This window comes from Trachypithecus francoisi, unplaced genomic scaffold, assembly GCF_009764315.1.
Source record: "Trachypithecus francoisi isolate TF-2019V2 unplaced genomic scaffold, Tfra_2.0 Lachesis_group10, whole genome shotgun sequence".
NCBI classification, from domain to species: Eukaryota; Metazoa; Chordata; class Mammalia; order Primates; family Cercopithecidae; genus Trachypithecus; species Trachypithecus francoisi.
Window position 1 is genome coordinate 27144095 of NW_022681455.1, and position 27559 is coordinate 27171653.

A 27559-nucleotide genomic window follows, 5' to 3' on the forward strand; every position below is an offset into this window, starting at 1 on the left:
GTAATTCCCACTCCCTTTACAGCTGGAGTATAATTGCTTCTTTTCTAAAATATCAAGCAAGTGGAATTGCGTCGGGCGCAGAGCTTTCCCACAGTAGCTGTCTATGGGTGCTCTTTCGACACGCGCTCCCGGCTCCGCGCAGTGGCTGTTTCTGGATGAGTCTGGAGACTCCGCCTGCAGTGCTGTGCTGGCTCCACCTTGGCAGGGGTGGAGCTCAGGAATGTCGAGTGGCCCCGAAAGACCAGGTGGAACACAGACTTCTAGTCCGGAAAAAACTCCCGCATGCCTCAAATAGCCAATAGCGGGGTGGGGGCTGGGGATAGCGGAATTTGTAACCAGCTCACTTGGGAGGGAGCGGCCTGCAGGGTCCGCGTCCGCATTCTCCGGCTTTGCTCCTTTCTTGCCTCTGGGTGGGCAACCGTCGCTTCCCAGTTGATCACCTCAGAGCTGTACGCCTGGGTGCAGATGTCGAATACATTGATCTTCTTATTTTTATGGTACACAGACGACAGGGAATCACTGGGCATCTTTGAAGTATAATAAATCGGATCTGTTTTCCCCCAAATGGTTCCCACGGCAGGGACTGGCAATATCTTTGACCAACATCCAACAGACTGTGTGTGTGCGATGAGGGAAAACCGAGGAGCGACCAGGGGCGGGAACTCCGAGCAGGTGCTCAAAGACGAAGAAAATCTGTGCTGGGCTGGGGTGGTCACTTTCTTCTCAGAGATGCAGAGTGCTACACGGCGGGTGGGAGGGTTACAGGAGCCGAGGGAAGTTAATTTTATGACAAGAAGACCTCTCCGCTGCTTGGAACTGGGGGTTCAACCTGGGAAACAAGGAAAGCCGATGACGCGAACCTAGAGAAGCTAAAAAGAGAAGCTAGAAGCGGGAACGAGAGAATTTGGGGGAACAGATCCGGGCTTGGAGAGGAAATTGCAAAGCGCCAGTCAGCCGAAGGAAGGTTCTGATACCCAGTGGAATTTATAGAAAATAAATTCAGAAAGAGAGAAAGAAGGAGAGTGGTGGGCAGTCTGCCCTCAACGAGGTGTTATATCCGCCTGTCAGGGATCCCATCATCACTGGTCCTGAATCTAATTGGCGCTTCATCTGTAACGCCAGTCCTGAACAATAGTCTCAGAAATCCTTCAAACTCATGTGCCACACACAGAACCAGAGACAGTTTTTTCTCCTTTGTTATAGAGGCTCCTTGAGATAGAAATGAATATACAAAAATGTCTCAGCAGAAAGTACTGAAGAGCAATCCCACCCCATCCATTCTCAGAGCTTAAAATCAAGCTAGTCAGAGGAAGGGATTTACAGAGCAGGACTGCATTGTGGGACAATCCCTGCATTTTGGCTCGCCTTCACACCCTCTTCAAATTGAGCCCAAGCTCCACATTCTGAGGATGATACTCAGGACATGAGGGGGCCCTGAGAAAGGGCTGTTCCCTCCGCAAACTCAAAGTGATGCATACAGCCTGGAGGAAATGAGAAGATTATCACAAGCCTTTCAGATTCACAAATGCCATGTTCCCTTAGTTTTAAAGCCACGAAGCTCAAGTAAGGACCCAAATAACTACCAAACATCTCGGAGAACGCTTTGGGCGACAGTGCAGAGGCAGTCAATTGCCTTGTTCCCGTTACAGTTTGTAGTTACTAATTTCACGAAAGAGAGCACGTCACACCTGGGGCAAGCCACAGTGGGAGCTGCCAGATTAATTAGCACAGATATCCCAGAATGTTCTGCAGCTCTTGTATTTTAAGGAAGTTATGATTACTGACTGACTGCTGATGAGTCAACAGTTAAGGAGGAGGAGGTTTTGGGGCTGTCCATTCCAGGCTCCGTGTTCACACCACGGTACCACCATTCCTAGGGTGTCTAGACATGTATAAGTGCAAACACCATGTATATAGAGAAAATGATTTATTTGTATGTCAGAGCACTTTTAAGTTTAAAAATTTCAATAAGTACTTTTTTTTTTTTTTTTTTTGAGTGCGGTGGTGCGATCTGGGTTCACTGTTACCTCCGCCTTCCAGGTTCAAGAGGTTCTCCTGCCTCAGCCTCCCGAGTAACTGGGATTACAGACAAGCACTACCACGCCCAGCTAATTTTGTATTTTTAGTAGAGACAGGGTTTCCCCGTGTTGGCCAGGCTGGTCTCAAACTCCTGGCCTCAAGTGATTCCCAACCCCCACCCCGCCACGCCCCCACCTCGGCTTCCCACCGAGCCTGGCCTAATAAGCACTTTTTTTAAGTTTTAAAATTTTAATGAAATATTTCAGGCTTTAGATAGGAAAGGTAATGAGATAATTTTTTGTTCGTTTTTCCAAGTTGCTGAACAAAATAATTACCAGAAAGAAATCAACATTTAGCTGTAATTTTTGATGCTACAAGACCGGTCTGGAGACAGTGTTCAGGCAGTGTCTGGAGAGTGTTGTTTAGGCTCCTGCTTCCTCACCCTGTCCCCTCCAACAATACTGTTGGTCCATTGTGCTTCCCACTGTCCTTAATCCATCTCATCCATGAATAGGCCATCAGCTCCCCTAGACCAGCAGCAGTGGACTTTCCTTTGAAATCTGGAGGGTCTGGAGGGCTACTCAAACCTCCCTTGACTTAGTTATCTCAGAGCATTGTGATGGAAAAGAAACATCCCATGCAAGTAGACTGCACTAGGTTGTGAACTGGAAGGAAGGTTGGAAAGGAGGGATACCCATGACACGTTTCGCTTTCTTGAACTCGGCAGTGGAGATAAGGATGAAATCAACGCTTGAGAGAACTAGGAAATTTTAGGACCATGTTTGTATGTGTGTAAGTACTTGTTGTTAACAAATTGGTAATAGATCATAAATATGATCTAATATTACCTTTTTTTCTGATTGTCACCCATACAAAAACATTTCTCTTAATGGCTGATTATAAATAATAAACTAAAATCTACAGATTTTTATGTTTTTTAAGACTCTTTTCGTCCATAAAAGGTCCCTGGTCTTTCTTTTATTGATATTAGTTTTCAAAATTGATAGACATTATGTTTTAGAGAAGTTCTGGGTTTAAAGAAAAATTGATCAGAATAGATAGAATTTCCATAAACTCCATCACTCTCCCTCTCTTACAATTTCCCCTATTATTAACATCTTGCATCATTGTGGTGCATTTGCTACAATTGGTAAACCAGTAATTATTAATACACCAATATTAGCACTAATGTGTGGTTCAGCTGCCATTCATAAATACATGTATATATAACTCATATATTTATGTGAATATATATATTTATGTGTTGATAAAGAAAATGATACACAAAATTAGAAAATAACATTGAAAGAATGAACATAAAAGTAAACATGAAGAGATTCTCAAATGCACAGTTTAGAAAGGAATCAAAAGTATATCTTCAAGCTCCTTAGAATATAATGAAAATGGGGACTTATAATGACATATTTCTAAGGATTCTGTAGAAACTGCTTTCTAATTTTAAATTATACCTTTAAATACCCGAGTTACAAAACATTAGAAGAAATCAGTGCATTAAATATAAGAAGTAAGAAAAAGAAGAAAAAAAGAAAGAAAAAGAAGAAGAAGATCAGCAGCCCGATAGAAAACCAGAAAATAGAATGGTGAAGGAAACACAGGAATTAACTAGAAAATAGCAAAATCTGATTGGTCATTTGAAAAAAAAAAAGTAAAACTGTCAGTCAAATGTAATAGATAGATAGATAGATAAATAAATAAATAAATAAATGAAGGGATATGGAGAAAGCACAAAGAAAAACCAAAATACATTAGTGAATGCTATTATTAAGATTTGAGAAATGTGGCAGGATAATGTTTTTCAGTATTGCTTTGTGTTTTATCTCCCTATTTCCTTATACCACCCACCTCATCTGTTCAAGGCAGTAACTGTGTTTTGTAGAACCTTGACTCTACACATGGGGATGAAGTGAGTTGAGCACAGTCTACATAGACAGTGTTTTGGTACTCAGGAAGCTCCCAACCTAGGGGAGAGAAAAACAAACGAATAACTTAAAGACGTACTTTCCAGAGGAGACGATATTTGTGAAGATATAGCAGGAACTGAGAGATTGTGTGGCATCACTTTTAGCTGTACTTGTCGAAAGACGGGAAATTTGCCTTGAGACCTGAGTACCTAGAAGTGCCAAACCTGAGGCAGGAGTGGAAAAGAAGGGAGGCTGGAGGCAGGGGCAACAAGACTCTTGTATGTGGAGCAGTGAAACACGGGCTCCAGGGAGGCGGCGGGTTCCTCTGATCTTCTCCCAGCTAAGAAGCACCGACGTCGTCAGCAGGAGAAAGAACGGGGTATACAGACCAAGAGACATAAACCAGACAAGAAGCTGGAGAATGCGGGCGTCGATCCCGCTACCTCTCGCATGCTAAGCGAGCGCTCTACCGCCTGAGCTAATTCCCCACCGGGGGAATGCCGCACCCCACCCATTTTCCTGGTTATTAGGAGCCTGCCGGGACTCTGGGCCGCCAAACCCCTGGTAGGACAAGATTGAGGGCGGAGCTTCTCAGATACTGCCTTGAGCAAAGTTCTATGAGCCTGACAGTGTGAAGAATAGGGATTTCCAAAGAAGGTCATGAGGGAGATCTCTCTCCTCACTTCCCAGTTTCGCCTTCCTCATCTCTCGGAAGTAGAGAGCACATTCCAGACGGAGAAGCACCACCCGGAACTGCCTGGCTTGCGGGCACAGCTCTTGCAGCCTGCTCTAGAGTTGTGATCGTCACCTGCTCCTTGCAGGCAAGGCCGCCCGGAAGTGGTGGGGCAGCTTCTCCCAGCCCCGGAGCCTCACGCCATACGCGCCGCATCTTCGATAGCACTTTCCTCCTGTAGGACTCAGAAAGCGATGGAGAACCTTGGAGGAGCTGAGAAAGAGAAAGCTTGAGAATTTTAATCTCAATCTGTGGAGTCATTCCTGAAGCACTTCTTCAGCACCAGGCACAGTGGATGAGGCCAATGATCCACGTAGAAACTGCCACAACAACAAGTAGTAGTACTGTGCAATTGTCGTCTAGGCCCTATTTTGGATGCTGTACACATACTAATATTAATGCAGGTAAAATGCCTAGAAATAGTTTATAATCTTCGTTTTGTATATGAAAAATTATGGAAATTTGTCACCACAGAGCTCAGGGATCTCTCAGGCAAAAGGAAAAACAGATGCAGGCTATACAGTGGCTGCTGGTTAGGTGCTTCCCTTGCCATTCTCCTTCCCTGTCACCGTCCTCCCCACTTCTCTTGCTGCATTGGACACCACATTTGTCCTTCTTATGCCTGTCTAGTTCTTCAATTCCCAGGCCCACCGAAGAAGACTTCCCCTGTAGCCCAGGGGAAGCTACATTAGCTCCACTGCCTTGGAGTTGTAGTGGATTCCAAATCTGCTTTCCACCCATGAAGAATTCTCATTTAAGACAGTAACATAGTCATTTTTCTCTGAGTATAAGTAGCATCAAGTAGGATTTTGCCTGATGAAAATTTGCTGAATGGAGAAAGGCTATACGGATAATTTAGAAGCCTCAAAGGAGAGAGTGGCTTCAGATCAGTAAAGACTGAAGAAAGGATTAGAAGCTAGGGTCTAACAAACCCATAGAAATGTTTTTGCCTGAAAAGGAAATGTGGTTGGAGAAGAGTGGAGGGGCGCTACTTTCAGAGTGATTAGTGGGTGGAGGCATGACCTTCATGGAGCTGCAGGTGGTTTGGGGCAGCTTCAGGCCCCTCCTTCATGGTCCCAGTTTATTAGGAGGGCACATCCTGAGAATGAAAGAGGCTGCTCCTATGGGACAAAAATTCAACAACATGTTCATTATTTCTGACATTCATTTTTGAGTTCATTTATGAATAAGGAAATAAGATAGAAAAACATGTAATCAATAACATGGTCTTTCTATTACAATTGACAAAGGGCAATGCTGAGAAGTCAAATGTTGTCAGAGAGAGATATGAGCGATGGGAAAGAAAGAAGGATGGAAAGAGGGGCACGTCCCAGGGACCTACAAGAGCTTCCTGGAGTCACCTACACAAAGACCACTCTCTTCAGCATTTTGAGCTCTGCTTTGGCCAGCTGAGCTAAAGTCAACCTGTGTGTTGTTAATACAGAGCCTCATGTAATTTCTTTAAATAGAGGATAGTGTTGCAATTTCAAAAATACATTTTATTTATTTATTATTTATTTATTTATTTTTTACACTGTGGTTCGTGTTGGAAATTAGAGGAAGACCTAGGTCCCAATTTATTTTGAGCACATTTTGTCAGAACGAGCTTTCAGAGAGTTAAATAGAAGGATTGAATGTCACTTTTCTTAGTGAGTGTATCGGACCACTAGAGTTAATATGCTAGTTCCCACCTTCACTTATACTCCTTCCTTACCTCTCTCCTGCATGTCTCTCTTCTAAATACCTGGCCAACTCTCAGGTAATCTGATAGAAGACACGTTTTCATCCTCTACCTGACCATGTGTTGTCAATGTGATTAAAAGCAAAAGACTGGCACATTCAAATCTCTTGCTCTTGCCTCCGGACACTATTTCTAGGCTGTTTCTCATATTTTGTACCCAAAAGGCTAAGGTTTGGTTTCCCCACGAAAACACATTTTATTAACTTCGAGCTGAAGCCCCAAAACCTGTATTTGCAAAACTCATTTGTGACTAATCTCTTCCTTTTTTTTTTTTTTTTTTTTGCTTTTCCATGTAATACTATGTATCATTTCCTTAAAAAGAAAACGAAAAAGAGAAAAGATGTACATAACAGGATGACACTGAGTTAAATAAAGAGCGGTAAATCCGCTGAAAGTATTTATCAGACACCGTTGGTAGACCAGGGATTAAAAGAAGCTGGAGAATGCAGGCGTTGATCCTGCTACCTCTTGCATGCTAAGCAAGCGCTCTACCACCTGAGCTAATTCCCCCACACTACACTTGTCTTTTCTGCCTGTTTTTATAACCGGACACAAATACAAATATCGTTCCATGTCCCACTTAAGTTTCCAGGTTTTCAAACACCTCCGGAAACTTCCCTACCAGGGCGAAGCCAGGAGTGAAGCTTCTGGGAGACGGCCTCAGACCTGGAAGGCAGTGACCATCCTCTGCTTTTTCAATCCGAGTCGGGATCCTGACGAAGAGAGAAAAGATCTCGTTAGGAAAGCTCTAGTTCTAATCCGATTTCACTCTCCCATTAGATGAAAGAGAAGGAAGTACCGTCCCTAATTAGCAGTTACCTCAAATGCTCTGTTGAATGCATCACTTTTTGATAACACAAACCTGGAAATAAACCCAAGTATCTTTTTATCGATCGATCCTTCAAGTAACTTATCTTTATCTAATATCTGTGTTACTAATTGTTTCTCCATTTAGGGGATTTGAGATCTGTTGTTTCCTGTTAATCTTTGATAGATTTAATTTGCATATTTGTACTGATTAATGTTGTTGAACATCTTTTAGTGTGCCTATTGGCCATGTAAGCATCTTATTTTTTTTTTTTTTTTTTTTTTTTTTGAGACGGAGTCTCGCTCTGTCGCCCAGGCTGGAGTGCAGTGGCCGGATCTCAGCTCACTGCAAGCTCCGCCTCCTGGGTTCACGCCATTCTCCTGCCTCAGCCTCCCACGTAGCTGGGACTACAGGCGCCCGCCACATCGCCCGGCTAGTTTTTTGTATTTTTTTTTAGTAGAGACGGGGTTTCACCGTGTTAGCCAGGATGGACTCGATCTCCTGACCTCGTGATCAGCCCGTCTCGGCCTCCCAAAGTGCTGGGATTACAGGCTTGAGCCACCGCGCCCGGCATAAGCATCTTATTTTGTGAAATGCCTGCTCGAGTTTTTTGCCCTTATCCTTACTGAGTGTTTGTATCACTGAGTTCTAAAATGTGTTTTCTATTCTCCATAAAAGTCCTTTGTTACATGTGTAACACATATGATGTGTAACAACTGTGTGTGCATATAACATATATTAAATTTCTTTTCAAGTCGATGTCTTGCCTTTCAAATTTCTTAATATTGTCTTTCAAAGAAAAAGCATTTTAATATTTTATGAAATCCAAAGTATCTTTTTTTGTCAGGGCTCATGCTTTCCTGGTCTCTTCTGAAAAAGCTTTGCCTACATCAAATATGTGCAGACTTCTTTTCTTCTTTTCTTCTACAAGTTTGATATCTTTAACATTAAACTTCATGTATATAAACCATTTTGATTTAATTGTTGTATAGGATGTGAGGTAAGGGTAGGGAATCATTTTTTCCATACTCAGTTGCCTGGGACCATTTGTTTAAAAAGCTCATTAAATAACATTTCACCTCTGTCATAAATCAGTTGACCACAAACGTTGGTCTATTTCTGGACTATCTATTCTATTCCGTCAGTCTATGTAAGTATCCCTGAGACAATGCCACATTATTTTGATTACCTTAGCTTTATAGTAAGTCTTGAAATCACTTGATGTAAGTCCTGTATCATTGTTTTTCTTTTCCTAATTATTTTGGTTACTCTAGGTCCTTCAGAATAAGCTTGTCAATTTCTGTAAAAACAAACAAACAAAACAAAGCAAAACAAAACTCCTGCTGGGATATTTGTTGGGATTGTAGTAAATCTATAGATCAACTCAGAGAAAAAAAAAATGATGTCTTAATAATATTAAATTTTTCAATCTGTAAATATGGCAAAAACACCAATTATTTAGATTTTCCTGAGTTTTTCTCAGCAATCTTTTGCAGATTTCTATGTACAAGTCTTGTGCACATTGACAAGTTTATCTCTAAATATTTCATTTGTTTTAATCCTATTGAAAATGGTAACTTAATTTTCCATTTTTGTTAATGCTAGTACATAGAAATACAATTAATTTTTGTGTATTGTAATCTGTGACATAGCTATATTTACTTATAATGCTTATTTTTGTAGATGCATTAGGATTTTTCGTGTATCTGATTATGTTGTTTGCAAATGAATATATTTTTCTTATTCTAAAATGAGTATGCCGTTTATTCTTCATTCATGCGTTCCTTACTTTCTGGCACTAGCTACGACTTTCTGTAACATGTAGAAGAAATAAGAACAGATATTTTGCACTTTTCTCCAATATTAAAGGGTACATTTTTATTCTTCCACTATTAACTCTGTTGTTAGTTGTAGGAATTTCTTAAATGCCCATTATTCATCTGAGGAATTTTCCTTCTGTTCTTAGTTTACTGAGATAATTTTTTAAAACCACGAATGAATGGCAAATTTGGTCCAATATTTCTTCTGCATCTAGTGAGATGATTACATGTAGTTTTTGTTTTGTTAATGTAGTACATTACATTTAATTGACTTTTCAATGCTTGACTAATTTTTTATTCCCGAGGCAATCTCCCTTAACTCATGGTGCATTATGCTTTATAGATAGTGCTGGATTCAATTGTTAATATTCTAATTCAGTATCTGTTGGCAAATGTGTCAGAGAAGGGTCTCCAAGTGCGGAACATGCCGCTTTCACAGCCCAAAGAAACATGGTGAGCACAGTGCTCCCTTCTAAGTGATGGGAACTTCGAGATGCAACAATGAGTCTTTACCTTGGAGGAAATGTCTGAGAATTTCACAGATCCTAAAAACTTTCATTCACGGACCAGGTCGATGAATGGTTTCTGTGTTTCTCTCCCACCCTCTGGAACATGCAGAGCTTGACAAAATCTATACCTTACTTGACACTTCTTGCTCACTGAAGATTTAAATGATACTATCAATACAGTGTACCAATGTTTTGCTAATGGTCCAGACAGTTCAATTCTCTTTGGACTAGATTACGAAAAATTGGGGGACTTGATATACCTCTGGAGCAAGAGCATAAATGCATACTTTTGTCTATTCCATGTGCATATGAACTGTTTCTCTTCCTCCTTCCTGATAGAAATAGAAAAGAATGCATTCCCCAAATCAAAGACTGCATGCCAAAGACCATGCAATTGTTGCTTCTATGTTCATATTGTTTATAACCTGATTAATTTATTAACTTTACATTCCAATTCTGTTTTCTTATGTATTTAAGTAAAAAGTGTTAATTATGAGAAATTCTGCACTATGGCACTGCTAATATTGCAACCTACATCCCAGACTTCGTTTTACCGACAGAAGAAAGAATACCCTCATCAATTTGTCATGTGGAGGAAGGGACATGGGTTTGTAGTGAAATTCATGACTTTTTCTGCCTGAATATAAATTGCAGAAGCATGTTCCATTTCTTTATATAGACCCACTCTTAGAACCAAGGTGAACTGAGTGAAAAATACACTTGCCTTTTTATTTCTCTACTCAAACTAACCATTCTTGAATCTACCTTTATCACTTTTCTCCCAGGACCTCCTAGTGGAAGAAACTGTGAAAATGGCTGGCGTCACTTCAGACCCAAAAGGAAAAGTGGCACATCATGTTCAGAATCTGATTAAATAGAGTGTCAGTAATTATTGCCTCTGCTTAAAGGATTCCGAGCTGAGTTTGTTCAGCTACCCTGTCCTGAGTAATGGCATCATGCAGGTGTACTTAGAAGTAAATTCAAAACTCCCCCTTACTTTAGGATCACAAATCTCCTAGGGTAATTGCAGGAGTGATTGGGGAAGAGCAGTCTACTCTGAGGAGGTCAGATGGAGACCAAGTGAATCCTGTAGAATCGAAGTAGTGTCATATCACAAAAATGCAACTCCAACACTACTACGTCTTGGATTTCTTCTTTGTTTCCTTGATTAATTTTCTTGCTTCACTCCAAAAATCGTAGCATAAGGCAAATTATTGTTCTGCCTATTGCTTTCCACTTTACTCATCTTTCATCTGGTGTCTGTGTGATTATTTCTCCATTCGGGACTGAGACCTGTTATTACCTATTACATCCCTTCATTCCAGAATGTGGAACTCATTAGATAAGTTTCAGATCGTTGAATTTAATGGTTATTTTAGAGGTAATTAGATAGTAAAATTTAACACTTTTAGCTCCACATAATGATGGAGTGCAAATATCTACTTATTTATAAGTATCCATAGGCGGGGATCAGAATCAACATTTAGAAGACCCACTCCCAAAAAAAAGACGACCAAGAAAACAAATCGATTCTACTACCTTGGATTTATTACACTTGCTGAGCAAAGAGCCCCACCTCTGTGGAGTCCCAATACTGCCTAAAACAAGGGCGAGTCAGAGACCAGAATTTCCAGGGTTTGGGGACTGGAGGTATTCATAGGACAGTTTTAGGGGAAAAGTTAGCAAGGTCCTTCTCAGGAGGGACTGGACAGAATTTCTAAACTAGGCGAATCATAGGTTTATTCAGCGGAACTTAGCTGCCGGAACATGAAGATCTGTGCAGAGTTGCTGGATCAGTTTGGCTTTGGTCTTATCTTGGATCACCCGGTCTGAGTAAGCTGGTGTTAAAACAATTTGAGCTTAGTGCGGCGTGGCATGGTTTGTAGACTTGTCCTGTGCTGTAAGTCACAGGACTTTCGCAGCTTCTCTGTTTGTTCGTTTCTCAATTTGTCCTCTTTCCTCACCAACAGGACTGCCCAAGAGATCAATTTACAGTACAGCTACTGGAACTTAGCTCTGAAGAGGCCCTCTGCAAATCCAGAACACTTTTTTTTTTTCTTTTTACAAATAAGAAAGTTGAGGAGCAAAACGACATGTCTAACGTCACACATTGAGCTAAACACAGATGGGATCTGACATGCGTTTGTCGGTAACAGGACTAGCACAAATACAGCCCTTGTTAAAATCGTAGGGATTTTATGTCACGAGACACTCAGGGCTCAGCTGATCTCGGTGTTCAGTTGTGCCTGGTTTTGGATTTGCGCCTCGCCCTTGGGCAAGTGCAGAATCCTGGGGTTATACAAAGCGCATCACAGTTAACCTCTTTGTCGCAGTTCGCAGAATGAGAGCTCAGAGCCCGGCCATGGGAGGCTCGGTTATATAGGCAGGAAAATCAAGGAACCCAGGTATGAGCAGGGGCGTTTGGGGCGCGGAGAGAGCGCCTATCCCTGCCGTCTACCTATCTCTCAGGCTTGGCCCCTGGCGTGTAGAAAACCGCATCTCCCGAAATCCCAGAAAGTAAACGTCGCCTAGGTACTCTCTCTCTTGTCATTCTCCGGGATGTAAAAGACTCAGGGTCTCTTCACGGATCCCTGAAACCGCCTTCTCCGACGCCTCCAGGGTGACTAAAAGAGAGGGTGGGTGTTCTGTGTTCTCCCGCCGGTGTGTTCCTCTTCACATCCAGCCGCTTGTGTCTGTGCCCGCTAGGGTCTCGGGGGTTTTTATAGGCACGGGATGGGGGCGTGGCGGGCCAGGGTGGTCTTGGGAAATGCAACATTTGGGCGCGGAGGCAGGAGTGCCCGTCCTCACCTAGGTCCGTGGGCACAGGCCCGGGGGTGGAGCCCTCCTCCCCTCCCGTATCCGTACCGCGGTTAGTGCTCTCTGCTTTATGGCCGCAGCAATCTCAGACACTTCCCGAGCGTGTTTTTTTTCTTGTTCCTTTCGCTCCCCTTTTCGGGCGCCAGCTTTCAAACCAGACGAAAGGTGTGTGTGTTTCCCCGATTATCTCCCGGCCTTCTTTCCTTTTCGCCTCTACTCCAGGCTGTGTCCACAACCAAGCTCTCAGCAGAAGGAGGCCTCCAGCTGCCTCAAGGAAGGGCATTTCTCGCAGTGCAAAGTGCGGAAGGAAGAGGGGAGCCATACCGAGTGAAGTATTAACCAGAGTCGGTTTGCATAGAGGCGGCAACGGATAGAATTTCAGAAGTGAGGCGGAAAGACAGTCCAGCCCGGCGAAAGACGGATTGGAGAGAGGTGAGAATCTAGTTCAAAAGCCAGGAGAAGGAACAGGAAGTCAGCACAATAGTCTAGGCAGAGAGGTGGACCATCTGTAATACAGCAAGGGGTTTGGTTGAGACTTCCTTTATTCAATTATTCGAAACGTGTCTATTGAGCTATTTATTAGTCCCTGGGTACTGTGGGTGCTCCTGCCTATTCAACCATCTTGTCGATGCTGCAGGATGCGACCCCATTACCCAGGACCCAAAGCACTTCCAAAAATGAATCCCGAGGAACAGCCGTTTCTCTGCTGGAGAAGTGGGCAGCCAGGCGGAAACACGCAGAGAAATAGTTCTCTTTGGGACAGAAGGCATCACCAACCTCGTAAGACCTAGCGATCAGCAGAGCTCCCGGAGAATGTTTCCTAATCTAAAGGCCATGAGTCGGGCTTCAAAGTTGTCTTGTGCATAAAATACCGATGAACTTATACCTGTTTCACCGAGAAGGAATAAAATACGAACACAAAGACTGTAATGGGACGTATTTCTCTAAAGTGCCCTTTTCAGGTAGAAAAATGAGTACGTTTTCCCGAGTTTGCTAAAAATGGGGTGGGGTAGGGATCAAATATTCACTTTTGGGAAACATGGGCGAACACAGTGGGAACTGTATTAGAAGTTACGAGCAGAGGAGCCTGGGTGGAGACTTACATTGGCCTTGACCGCCCGTGGAGAGGAACTGGCGGTAATTCCTTCCGTTTTCCGTCAATTTCTTCAAGGGTCGCTCAGAAGCTACGGAAGCAAAGTAGAAAGGAGTGATAGGGACGGGCTACAGTACCAGCGGAAGGTGATGGCGTTGCATTTAAAAGGGTAGTCACTAAAACCCGTTGTCATGAAACACTGAGGCAGGTGACATTTGAACTTTCCTTCCGCCGAATTGTATTTTAACTGAAATTGCAGGGTTCGAAAAAATTTGCCGAGGATCGTAAGGAAGTTAGCAAAGACCGTAGGTTTTTTCCAGCTCCGAGAACTTTTAGGAAACTTCTTTTGGTGATTGGAATAACGTTCGCCTTTAAGCCTCTCATAAGACCCAGGGTGCACACCCGTCGGCAGGGCCGGTTAGCTCAGTTGGTTAGAGCGTGGTGCTAATAACGCCAAGGTCGCGGGTTCGATCCCCGTACGGGCCATACGCACTCTTTTAATGTCTATCTCACAGTAACAATTGTGCGCAGTGGTATCAAAAGTCACGAGAGAACAACAAAGTAAATGTATATGTACCCAGTAATCTACGCAGACTCTTAATGCTTATTTCACGGTAACAATTGTGTGCAGTGGTATAGAAAGTCGCAAGAGAACAAGAAAGTAAATGTATACGTACCCAGTAATCTTGATGGGACGTAGTTCCCTGAATCGTAGGGTTGCGTTTGCAGTTTAGTGTTCCTGCAAGAGCAGATGATGAAGAGAGCTGAGATTCCAGAAGGAAATTGAAACCCGGGAGGAACGTGAAAACAGAGGCGAAAACACGGAAATAAAGACCTGGGCTTTTCATTCTTTTACGATTTCCAAAGTGTACAAATCCTTCTCTATCATGACTAACTCCTGATACGGGCTTTCTTAACTGTGCATCTGCTTACTTCCCCCAGACCAGTCCTTGGCTTGTGCAGGGTAAATAAAGCCTCTCAAGAACTCCCATTTTTCATTTCTATTTCCGCTCTTTTAGCTTCCCACACTCAACTCTAGAGATACTGGACTTAAGGAAATGTCCCACAGAACGCTGAGCCTTTCACCTCCTCTTTGCTGGTCTCATGGCTTTGTTAGACACAACACCATCTTCTGGAAAATATCTTCCCTGACACCTCTCCTAGTTTTCTGAGTCTGGGTTGCCTTCCTCCTAGCACTCACGGAGATCCAGGTACAATTTGTTTTGTGGCATTCACCACGTTGTGATTGTCTGTTGCTTGGCCATCTTCTCCATGAGATCATAAGCTTCTTGGGAGTAGGATGCTTATTGCTAAACACTTTTAAAAGTCTGCATGAATCAATGAAGAGTGAGGGATATGTGTGCAGGCATGATGGAAAGAGTGTCTTGTGGTCCAAATGGGCTTCACGGGTCTGTAGAATTCATGCTATCTCAACATGGTGCATTTTGGTCCGAAGAACAATAGGCTACACTATATGGTGATTGGTTCCATTTCGCTGAATGTACTTCTAAGGCTCTGAGTGGCTCTATATGCCCCTAGGATTGCATAGTGGTAAAGGACAGAGCATGCGCAATAGATCCAAAGTCGGGAAAGGTCTGAAATGTTTTAACTTTGCTGAGGCTGAGAGACAGGAATGAACCCCCTTCCGCGTTGGGAATTTCTACTCCACTGATCCATAGCGAATAAAACAGTGAGCCAATGCACCGCAAACCCGTATTTTCTACTACAGTAATGTGATTGGCTTTGACGTTTTCAAAATTCAAGTGATCGGCATGATTTAGAACTAAAGTTTACAAAACTATAATTTGGGAAGTCCTTAGCTGTAAGCAGACACACATACACAGAATAAAGAGAGTGATATGCCCTTTACTTCAGTGTCATTTATAACACTGGAGTAATAATACTTGGAGAAGCTGAAAAACGGTATTGACCGACTTACGTAAAAATTAATAAACATTCGGTATAATTTCTGGCACAGAGTGCTGTAAAAGTCCTTGTATGTGGAATATTGTTCACCTTTAAGGAAAATGCTTTCAAGGTCTGAGGAGAGAGATTAACGCATTTCTGTTGCTACTGGCTGTTTTGCTCATTTAGTTGTAGCAACAAGCTTCTGTGAACATAAAAATGAAATAACGCTTAAAAAAATAAAATAGATGGTGGAGGAACACAATAGGGATGCATAGTAAGGTATGATTTTCTAGGCAAAAATTGATTTGTACAAAAGAATGTAGTAAAGGATTTGTGCCTGAATCTTTTTAGTATTCCCTTTGAAGCTTCTTTAGCTTATACTCCAAGGCCTCAATTGTCTTCCTTCTCCCAACAGGATTGTTTCTCTGTACCACGAACATTCTGGTCAGATTCTCTGCTTGAGCACCTTGACCTCTTGAGCACTCATCTTTGTACTGAGACCCCGATATATGCTCAAATGATGCCCTTCCGTAGGAGGGTTTCTTGCTTTGCCCAAAGAGCAATCAAGTTTTCAAGCCATTTAGGGCTCTTTCCTCACCCACCGGTCTGTGTGAAGCCTTAGAGGGAAGCCTGTTCTTCCCAGGAGAAGAATCCTGGTGGGTTCTAACCTCAACCTGTAAGTCCACTAAGCAAGCTCCTACTGAAGACCTATGATGCAAGCTCAATCCAAGAGGCCAGCACTCCACAGGGGGAAGGCAACCAAAGCAGTAGCTAATGCTTACTGAGCTCTTCTTACTGATCAGATCCATCTCTAGGTGCTGCGATCCAACCAGAGAATCCCAGAGTCCTCATTTCCCATGTGAAGAAAGATGATTGAAGGAAGGAGCAGGAGTGGGGAGTGAGGAAGGGGATGGGGAGTGGGTAAAGGATGTCTTCAAGGTGTCAACTTCTCAGATTCCGCTCCTAAAAGCTTCTGAATGGGCCACCTCCACACTCCCAAGTCCCTTACTGCCTGCGGATTCCTTCCCAGTAGACATTGTCACATAACATCTTATGTATTTTTCTTGTTTGCTTCTGATCTGTTTCTCCTCGCCCCTATCCACTAGAAGGTAATTTCACAAAGGTGGGAATATATGCGTTTTTTCACTGTTAAACGGCTGTACCCCAAACAGTCTCTTAACAAGATATGTGCTCGAGAAATACATGTAGGTTAAAAGAATAAATGACTTCACCCACTCACCTCATAATTACAACTGGGTAACCTTGAGAGCAGGAAGTTGGATGAAAAATTTCCCGTTTCATCCATCAGCTAGCGAGAAAGACCAATTATATGATATAGCTTGCAGTTTCTTGTGTCATCTATATCCCTTTACCACTCATTTTACTCAAACCACTGACAAGCCAAAAAAAAAAAAAAAAACAAAAAACCACACACACACACACACACACAAACAAAGAAAACCTAAATCACTTTTCCATTCTAAGCTAACATTGAGTCAGTCTTCAAATTGTTATCTCATAGCATTTGCATTTCATTATTTAGTGCACCCATTTTGTTTCCCTCAACCAAAATAGCAGCAAAAACTGTATCCTCTCTGATGTTCAAACTCAAAACCTTTAGATTTTGAGATTGATGTGTGGCCTGCTGCAGAAAGAAGGCAGTTCTCGCCTAAGAGTTGACATCCCACATGTTATTTCCCAAGCACTGCTGCTTTATCAGTTCCTAACTTTCAAAGAACACAATCAATGGTGCTTGGAAATCACTCTTTATCAGCCAATCCAATCCTGCAACCAAAGAATTTTATCCTCAGGACAGGCGGAATCTACCCATTTCTAGTATTCACCTAACAATACAACCATCTTGAGGCAAGAGGCCAGGAACAATTGCACCTGTTTTGCTGACTTTTTCCCTCTTGTGGCCCAGTCATCTGGCTTCTCCCTCCTTCAGAGATCTTAGTCACTCTTACACCTCCCATGGTCTCCTTTTTTGAAAAGACACACAGGACATGTTCAGGCCATAATAGTTCACTGACTGCCCAACTGAGTGAATGAAGGAATGAAAAAAATAGTCTTTAAAGGTGTCTCCTGTCCATACTACTTTGTGTTACTCTCTATCTCCACTTGCATCTACATGACTGGAGACAATCCTGCTACAAAAAGCATAAAGCAAATCATGTATGCCATTCATTATACTGAGAGATTTATTGAGTTTACTTCGTATAGTCCAGCAGAACTTCACCAACAAAACTATGTGTCCTAATCTGCACTTTCTAGAAGTAATGGAACCTCAGATAAGTTTCGTTTCTAAGGTGCCAGAGCTGCTAAGTATTAAAGCTTGAACTGAGAAGACGTTTTAGATTTTAAAACGTGATTCTTTCTCTGCTCCAGTTCACAATCTTACTGCCTACTCCTCTCCACAGCACCCCATTCATTCACACACCAAATATCTCATTCCCCAAATCCCCTTTACTTACCTTTTGGGCTTCGTTTCCAAGTCAACTTTTGACACATTTTTCTCCTTCAAACACCACATCCAGTGATTTGTCAAAGAGTAAACGTTATTCCTGCAAAACATTTTTGAATCTGTCCATTCCTTTCCATTGATTCAGTACACATTCACAGGGAAGACGCTCTGTGCCAGACACTGTTGTAAGTTCAGGAGATTCTAAAGATTCAAGCAGCCCAGTCCTCAAGAGAAGGCAGGATAAATATGGACAAGGGAAGATACCATTTCAGTCTCCGTGTCATTTACAGCTAAGTAACGCTTTCAAAAATGTCAGTTTCAATATATCACTCTTTTGCACTCTGAACATTCCTGATTTCCTAGTTATAGCACGATCCTGCTTTTCTTTGATTTTTTTTCTCTTCTTTCTACCCAAATTGTGATTTTGCTTTAGAAAGTTGATTGATTAGATCCATTGCTGGATGAGTGTTGTTCAGTTCTCAAATGTGTTTACTGACTTATCATCTGCTGGATCTATCAATTACTGAGAGAGGAGTGTTAACGTCTGCAAATGTAATTGGATTTTTCTGTTTTTATCTGGATTATCCAATTTTGCTTATGGGTTTTGAAGCCCTGTGTCCTTATATGCATTTGGGACATTATTTCTCTGGTGTGTTGACACCTCTAATTATGTAACAGCTTTATCCCTGGAACTTTTCTACAATTTAAAATCTGGTTTGTCTGATTTGAATATATCCACCACAGCTTTCTTTGAGTAATGCCTAAATGACATGTCTTTTCGCATTCTTTACTTTCAATATGCCATGTAACTTTTAATGTCATATATAAGCATATTACTAGTGACTTGCCTATAGTCAGCATATTCATTTATAATACATTCTGACAATTTCTGGTTTTCAACTCATGGGTTTAGATCATTTACATTTAATGTTTTTATACGTAAGTTTTTAGATAGATCCACTGTTTTTCTTTTTGAGGTGGAGTCTTGCTCTTGTCACCCAGGCTGAAGTGCAATGGCACAATCTCCCCTCACTGCAACCTCCGCATCCCAGGTGCAAGTGATTCTCCTGTCTCAGCCTCCCGAGTAGTTGGGATTACAGGCACCCAGCCCCATGCCTGGCTAATTTTTTGTATTCTTAGTAGAGACGGGGTTTCACCATGTTGGCCAGGCTGGTCTCAATCTCCTGACCTCAGGTGATCCACCTGCCTCGGCCTCCCAAAGTGCTGTTATTACAGGCGTGAGCCACTGCGCCCAGCCGACAGATCTACTTTTTAATGATCTATTAATCATTTGTTCCCCTTGTCTCAATTCTTGTGTGTTCTTGTACCTAGTTTATTTCGGTTTATTTAAATCTGGGTCGTAAGTGATCTAGGGATCACCATCCCAGGGGTCTAGGGCTCGCCATAATGGCGCAATCTTGGCGCACTGCAACCTCTGCCTCCCGGGTTCAAGTGATTCTCCTGCCTCAGCCTCCCGAGTAGCTAGGACTACAGGTACGTGGCTAATTTTTGTATTTTTAGTAGAGATGGGGTTCCACCATGTTGGCCAGGCTGGTCTCAAACTCCTGACCTCAGGTGATCTGCCTGCGTTGGGCTCCCAAAGTGCTGGCATTACAGCTGCGAGCCACCGCGCCCGGCCTGGGCTTAACTTTTACATTTTATTTTATTTTAAGACAGGGTCTCACTTTATTGCCAGGACACTGGTGCGATCTCTGTTCACTGCAACCTCCGCCTCCCGGGTTCAAGCGATCCTCCCACCTCAGTCTCCTGAGTAGCTGGAACTACAGATGCATACCACCACACCCGGCTGAGTTTTGTATTTTTTTGTAGAGACTGTGTTTCACTGTGTTGCCCAGGCTGGTCTCAAACTCCTGGCGTCAAGGGATCCGCCCATCTCGGGCTCTCAAAGGGCTGGGATTACAGTAATGAGCCACCACGTCTGGCCTTGGGCTTACCTTTCTAGTCAACTTTGATTCATTGTCTTCCTTCAAACACGACATTCGATGATTTGCCGAATAATGGACATTATTCTTGCACAACTCTTTTGAATCTATCAATCGCTATCCACTCATTTAGGACATATTCACTGGGGAGATGCTCTGTGCCAGACACTGTAGTAGGATCAGGTAATTCAGAGGAAGTATAGACACCCCAGACCTCAAAAGAAGACAAGATAAATATAGACGATGGAAGATCCACCTCCAGATTCACCATAGTCAGTCTTTCTGTCATCTCCAGCTAAATAACACCTTCAAAAATGTTTCAAAATAACTAAGTCACTATTTCAAACCCTTTCAGTAATAGCACCCTTCTGTATGCTGGACCACTCTTAATTTCCTGGTTATAACATGATCTTACTTTTCTTTTTAATTTTTGTCTTTGCTTTCTGGCTAAATTTTTATTTTGCATTATGAAGTTGATTAGATCCATTGGTGGATGGTGTGGTTCAGTTCTCCAACACGTTTGTCGATTTGTTGTCTACTAAGTCTACCAATTACTGAGAGAGGAGTTTTAGTGTCTTCAACTATAATTGGATATTTCTATTTTTACCTGGCTTATCTAATTTTGTTCATGTGTTTGGAAAATCTGTGTCTTCATATACATTTGGAACAGTATTACCCGGAGAATGGACAATCGTAGTTCTTTAGCAGCCCTCATTATTCCTGAAAAGTTTCTTTGCTTTCAAATCTACTTTGTCTGATTTTAATGTATACACCACAGCTGTCTTTGATTAGTGCTTGCATGAGGTATCTTTTCCACTCTTTTCCTTCAAGCTGCTATATAACTTTTATTCTTATACATAAGTGTACTGCAGGTGGCTGTCTTATAGTCAGCATATTTATTTTTAATACATTCTGATGATCTCTAGTTTTAAATTAAGTACTTAGATCATTTACATGTAATGCTATTATAGATAAGTTTTTAGATAGATCTGCTATTTAATAATTTATTAACCCCTGTTCCCTCCGTTTTAATTCTTCTATGTTCCCCTTTCTGTCTTGTTCTGGTTTATTTAAATCTGGTTAGTGAGTGGTCTAGGGATTACCATACACATATATAACTTTTCACAATATACTTAGAATCAATATTTTACCATTCAAGTGGAATATAGAAACTTCATCAAGAGTTAGGCCCATTACACTTACCCTTTTATCTTATTTATGTAGTACGTCTAGATACAATGACAACTGTTTCTGACAGAGCTACAATTTTCGCTTTCAATCACCAAACATACATTAAGGAACTCAAGAGAAGAATAAGAGTCTGTTATGTCTACCCAGACATTTTCTATTTCTGCTTTTGTTCCTTCATTGATGACGTTCTAAGTTTCCTTCTGGTATCACTTTTCTCATCTCAAATCTTTGCTAATTATTTTCTAGCATTCTCGCTAAGAATGAGAATGGATTTACGCACCTTCCAATGAGAATGCATTTATTTGCCTTTATGTCTGAAAGATACTTTTGCTCCACATAGTATTCTGGGTTGATAGGTCTTTTTCTTTTGTTACTTACTAAATACTATGACATTTTTTTTTTCTGGCCCCTGTGGTTCCTGAAGAGAAATCTACACTCATTCACATGGTAGTTCCTTTTCCATTTTCCTTTGACTGCTTTCAAGATTGTTTTGTGCTTTCCTCGTTTTCAGCAGTTTGATTATGATATGTCTTGCAATGGGTTTCTTTGGGTTTGTCCTGCTTGACCTTTGCCAAACTTTAAAAACCTGGTTTATATCTTTTGACAAATTGGATACATTTTCAGCCATTAATTCTTCAAAGCTCTATCCCACAAAGACCTCTTTGTCCTCTTCTTTTCAGATTACAATAATGTGAATGTTAGATTTGTTGTTTTTATTTGTCCCTGAGGCTCTGTTCATTTACAAAAATCCTCCTTTCTCTCTATAGTTCAGATTATGTAGGTATTCTTGTTCTGTTTTCAAGTTCGTTGGCTTTTTCTTAGCATCTGCATTCTGTTATTGAGACCACCCGGTTAAGCTTTTTATTTCCCCTAAGAGTTTTGGTTAATACATTTTTTTTAATTCTTAAGTTTAAAATTGGTTTTACATATTCCAGATATTTGCTGACACTTTCCAACTTTCCATTCACTTCACGAATGTTATCCCCTAATTCTAGGAGCATTGTTATCATGACTGCTCTAATGTATGTGTCAGATGATTTTGACATCTGTGTCCTCTCAGTATTGTTATTCGAGGAGTCTCTTTGCCATGTGAATTAAGATCTCCCTGATTTTTCATAATGCTGAATATTTTGGGGCTTGTAACCTGGACTTCTTTGGATTATGTGATGAGACGCTGTGTTTTGTTGAAATCTTAAGAATAATATTGCTATTTTTGTTTTTGCAGACACAAAAATTGCCTTGTATTCAAGTTCCAAGTACCAACCAGCCTTCCATGTGTTGTTGTTTCAAAGATAACTCTATTTGCAAAGCCTTTGCACTACTGTTCCGAGATCTCCAGAATGTGTGCAACCCAGTGGTCAGTGAGGACTGGAAAGTTGGCCATTGCGCAGTTCAGCTCTCAGGCTCTTTTTTGGTAAGTTGTTTGGGATTAGAGCCACTTAGTCACAGCTGGCAGGTGCGTCCACAAGCTCATGAACAACTTTATGGGCTTGCTTTGTACAGTATCTGTCCAGGCACATTCTAGTTACTTGACACATCCTGGTTTCAGTCCCCTGACCAGAAAGCCGGGGCTGTATTTACCCAGGTGGCGCTGCCCGGCACTTTTCACAACTGTCTCACATTTAGGACCAAGCTGCAGGCAGAAACAGGGAGAAAAGAGCAGGTGTATATGTCCCTTGGCTTCACAGCTCCTTGAAGAAACAGAAAATTAATTACACAGTAGATCTACACTATACTGAATGCCAGGAGGGAGCCGTCACCAGCCCTGTATTGTTGCTGCTCCTATGTCTTGAACCAATGCAGCATCCTCCTCTCAGACACTAACTTGGGTTTGGAGATCTGAGTGTTTGGAGACACCATGTCTAAATAATAAAGCTTGGAGAATGTGGGCATCGATCCCACTACCTCTTGCATGCTAAGCAAGCGCTCTACCACTTGAGCTAATTCCCCACATCAGGGGAGCTTTATTTATCCTTAGTGGGTGGCATGGAACACAGGTGATTTCAGGGCCTTCAGCACAAAAGCAGGACTCTACTAAGAGCAGATCTTCTCATTGATGGCCCAGGGCAAGGCCCAGTGGCTACTCATTCTCTGCAAAGAAGGAGGAGAAAAGGGAAGAAGGAGAAAGTCACAAAGGGAAAACTCATGCTTCCAAAATGCCAAGTTTAGGGTATTCTGGGACAGAAAAAGGCACAATCCAGCAAAGGAGGACTTGCCTAGACCTGCCCAGCTAAGGTGTCACAGATTTTTAAAAAAGGATTAAATGATTAAAAATGAGTAAATGACTTTATGTGTGTGTGCACGTGTGTGTGTGTGTTTATAAAAGTGGGATGGCACTATCACTTGTTCCTTGTAGCTGAGACTGTCTGGGGGTTGTGAGATGGTACGCGTTTCTGGAAGGCAAAAAGCTCCTGTTGTTTTCATAACTAGGCCCGTTCACGAATGAGGCCAGCGTGCTGACCACTGCCCTAGGAAACCCCTGGAGAGTGCTTCTTTCACTTACATCTGAGATACGGGTTGCCTCCTTGCTAAGGTGTGTCGTGTACAAGTTACTTGTCCAACAATATGTCAGAACAACAACAACAAAATTACAGAGCAGAGCCATAAAGAATAAGAGGCAAGATCATATCAGAGTGTAAGAATATGTGTAATATCAGAGTGGAAGAATCAAAACTGAGCTATGCAGAGAAGGAGTGGACATACGTTGGAGAAAACCGGACTGTTTGTAGGAATTCCTGTGTGCCGAAATAAATCTGTTCAACTTAAGTGGAGTGTCTGTGTCTGTGTGTGTGTGTGTGTGTGTGTGTGGTGTGTGTGAAATACACATGGAGGGAAGCAGTGATTGAAAAGCCTGGTCCCTTAGAAATATGTTGGGAGAGTTTTATGAAAACTTAAGATAAATTGAAAAAATCCCAGGCAAAATGCTTAAATAATTAAAGCAACATGTTAGAGAAAGGTATTTAGTTTTGAATGTCAGCGCTCAAACATGAGAAAACAGGAACTGGGGAGAAAGGGAAAGAAGTCATAAAGATATTAAAAGATTGAGATTTATCCACATTTATCGTGTCAGCTCCTGAGGTGGACAGCAGGAGTCTTTCCGCAGCACCAGTGCCCATCACACTTCAGGGTGCAGAAACATCCTGCATAAATAGTGTAGCACGGATGATGACAGAGGTGAATGAAAAGGAAGAAAAAGATTCTGGGGACGTTGTGCAGGAAGGATCTACAGCATTTGTCAAGACATTGGGTGGAGAGATTTGAGGGAGAGGAGACAAAGGCACTGGGAAGTTTGACCTACTGTGGTAGACACAAAAGAGATTCTGAATTCATATCTGATGAATGAATCCACTCGTTCATTTGTATTTGTTATGTGAATGAATGTTACAGGAATGCCCTGGTGTGGAGAAAACAGATGGCGAGACTATGTGCTAGGGTAAAGCAAGAGCTCAAGTTTTTTTGTTTTTGTTTTTTAATTTAGAAAGAAATCTGCTTTTCATATCTGGTTTTCCTGTTCAAAGCTACATGATTTGAGGAAAATGGTTGAACTCCTCTGAGCTTTAGTGTCATCTACAAAATTTGGATAATGTTACTGAGGGAAACTGAAAAGACACATCAACCAACTTCTATAAAGAATAATAAACATTCACTTCCATTTCTAATGCGTGGTGCTGAAAAGTCCTTATATGTGGAATATTGTTCACCTTTAAGGAACCTGCTCTCAAGAGGTGATGGGGGACTATTTTAGTGCAGCTCTGTTGTCACTGGCTGTTGTGCTCATTTAGTTGGCACCAAGAAGTCTCTGTGAACATAAAGATAAAATAAAGATTGCAGAGGAATGGAATACAAACACACAGTAAGGTGAGATTTGCACAACAGAATATAGTAAAGGATTTGTGCCTGATTCTTTTTGCATTCTCTTTGAATCATTTTTAGCCTTTATTCTAAGTCCCCCATTATCGTCATCCTTCTTCCAACAAGACTGTTTCTCTTCACCATGGATATTCTAGTCAGACTGTCTGCTTAACCATCTTGACCTCCTGAGCACTCTGTTTGTACTGAGACCCTGATTTATGTTCAGATGATGCTCTTCCATAGCAGGGCTTCCTGCTTTGCCCAAAGAGCATTCAATTTCTCAAGCCATTTAGGGCTCTTTCCCCACCCAGTATCTATCTGAAACCTTAGAGGGAAGCCTATTCTTTTCAGGAAGAGAACCCTGCTGGGTTCTAACCTCAATCTGTAAATCTGCTAGGGTAACTGGGATTAGCTCAGATTAACAACTGGGGTTAGCTCAGCTACTCCAGAGCTTGCTCTCTGAGAACGGATGGTGCTGCTACTTCCCATGAAGGCTGAATAAAAAGAGGCATCTTCAGGCAGGCGAAAGCACTATGGTAGTTGCTGGTAGATTCCTTCTGACCATTGGCTATCTCTCTGACCTGATGGGTGAAGGGTGACAAAAATTGGAGACTTGAAAAACAGGCAAAAAAAAAAAAAAATCGAAGAAATTTTAAGAGAACCATGCACAAATTCTTAAGATTCTTTTATCCAAATCCTTTTTGTCTGGAAAATAATACCTTACTATATATCTGTATTCTATTCCTCCATAATTTATTTTATTTTAATTTATTTCAATGTTCACAAGAAGCTGGATGCTACCAAATGAGCAAATCAGCCGTGACAACAGAACTTCACTAAAATCTCTCATCAGATATTGATACAGTCAAGGCCCTCATGAATGCCTATGATACAAATTCAGTGGGAGAGGCCAGAATTCCACAGAGAGAAGACAACAAAAGCAGTAGCTAATACTTGCTGAGCAGTTCCTATTGCCCAGATCCATCTCTAGGTGCTGAGAAGCAGCCAGAGAATCCCACAGTCCTCATTTTTCATATGAAGAAGCGTGCGAGGGATTGACCACCCCAGTCCTCATGTATCATCAGTTTTCCAACGAAGCCAAGTAGCCTTCTGTGCAAAACGCTCTCCTAACCCCCGGTTGCGTTGATGGTAAAAGTACTCTGATGACAGTGTTAGAAAAACACGAGCACAGGTGTTCCGGCAAGATGACTAGAAGAAGGCGAGGCTAAAGTTGTCAAGGTGACAGAGTCCCTGATTGTCCTCCTGAAAGCTGAATGTGCCACCTCCACATTCCCAAACACTTTACTGCCTAGCGATTCCCTCACAGTAGACATCGTCAAATCACTTCTTACATAGTTTGTGTTGTTTCCTGTCTGTTTCTCCCCACTCCTCCCAGGTAGGATGTAGTTTCACAATGGTAGGAACATTTGTGTTGTATACACTTTCTCCCCACTCCTCTCAACTAGGACACAGTTTCACAAAGGTGGGAATGTTTGCGTTGTATTCACTCTTGACCCAAAACAGCCTCTTAACAAGATACGTGTTCAAGAAATATTTATTGGATGATGAAAAGAATAAATGACTTCACCAATCCATACCCAATAATTACTGTTAGATGAACCTGAGAGCGGGAAGTTGGAAGAGAAATTTCCCCTGCTTCCTGTGTCAGCTAGAAAGACCAACGATATGACATAGCTTGTAGTTTCTGGTGTAATCTACTCTTCTGTTTTCATCACTCATTTTACTCAAACCAGTGGAAAGTCGAAGAAACAAGAAAACTTGAATAATCTTTCCATTTCCTACGAATATTGGGTCAGTCTTCAAATCCTTATCTGGTACAGCATTTATGTTCCGATATTTAGTGTAGGGAGCTAATGTATTAAAAGCAATGCCCTCTCTGAGGCTTGAACTCAGGACCTTCAGATTATGAGACTGACGCGCTGCCGGCTGCGCTAAGAGGGCTCGCGCTGAGAGCTCTACAACATCCGATTTATCAAAGTTCATTTCCCACCTGCTTTACGGTTTCAGCTTTTAAAAACCACAATCAATTCTCCTTGAAAGTTACTCTGTATCAATCCATGCCGCACTAGGAAGATTCCACACCCAAGACCAGAGGGGTCTACGCCTTTCCAGTATTTCATAGGACCGTCTGGGTTCTGCGTTACCAGGATCAATTGTACCTGTCTTTTGCTGCTCTTTTTCCCTCTTGCAGCCCGGTGATACGGCTTTTCCTTCCCTCAGAGATCTTAGTCACTCTTACACTTTCCACGGTCTCCTCTGTTGAAAAAAAGACACGAGGTTCTCAGTTCATGATAGTTCACTGACCACCTGGATAAGTGAATGAAGAAATGGTCATCAAACATGTCTCTTGACCATACTACTGTCTTCCTTCATATCTCCACTTGCATCTACACGACTGAAGACATTGCCGCTACAAAAAGCACAAACCGCTTATAATAGTACCCTCCTTGTTTTTTACCCCTTTGTTTTATCCTGTGTGCTATTAATTATACTACGAGATTTATTACGTTTACGTGGTCCAATTGAATTTCGCTAACGAAAGGATGTGCCCTAATGTGCAATTTCTAGATGTAATGGATTCTCAGATAATTATTGTTTCTAAGGTGCCACAGATGCTAGGTGGCAAACCCTGAACTGAGAAGTAGATTTATTTTAGATTCCAAAATGGGAGTCTTTTCTCTGCTCCTGTTCCTTATCTCTCTGCCTGTTTTTTCTCCA

At 41.9% G+C, this 27559-nt stretch overlaps 1 long non-coding RNA gene and 5 other non-coding genes across 6 annotated transcripts; 1 reads left to right on the plus strand and 5 right to left on the minus strand.

Annotated features, from left to right (window-relative positions):
* Positions 1-4356: 4356 nt before the first annotated feature.
* Positions 4357-4429, minus strand: TRNAA-AGC. Its single transcript has one exon. It is a non-coding gene; the product is annotated as a tRNA-Ala (tRNA).
* Positions 4430-6852: 2423 nt separating this feature from the next.
* TRNAA-AGC lies at positions 6853-6925 on the minus strand. Its single transcript has one exon. It is a non-coding gene; the product is annotated as a tRNA-Ala (tRNA).
* Positions 6926-13874: 6949 nt separating this feature from the next.
* On the plus strand, positions 13875-13948 carry TRNAI-AAU. Its single transcript has one exon. It is a non-coding gene; the product is annotated as a tRNA-Ile (tRNA).
* A 2466-nt stretch (positions 13949-16414) lies between these two features.
* Positions 16415-27077, minus strand: LOC117086870. Its single transcript, XR_004438600.1, has 4 exons — positions 27001-27077; positions 19790-19991; positions 17845-17934; positions 16415-16679 (listed from the first exon to the last, which is right to left on the minus strand). It is a non-coding gene; the product is annotated as an uncharacterized LOC117086870 (long non-coding RNA).
* On the minus strand, positions 22846-22918 carry TRNAA-AGC. Its single transcript has one exon. It is a non-coding gene; the product is annotated as a tRNA-Ala (tRNA).
* On the minus strand, positions 26710-26782 carry TRNAM-CAU. Its single transcript has one exon. It is a non-coding gene; the product is annotated as a tRNA-Met (tRNA).
* Positions 27078-27559: the final 482 nt, after the last annotated feature.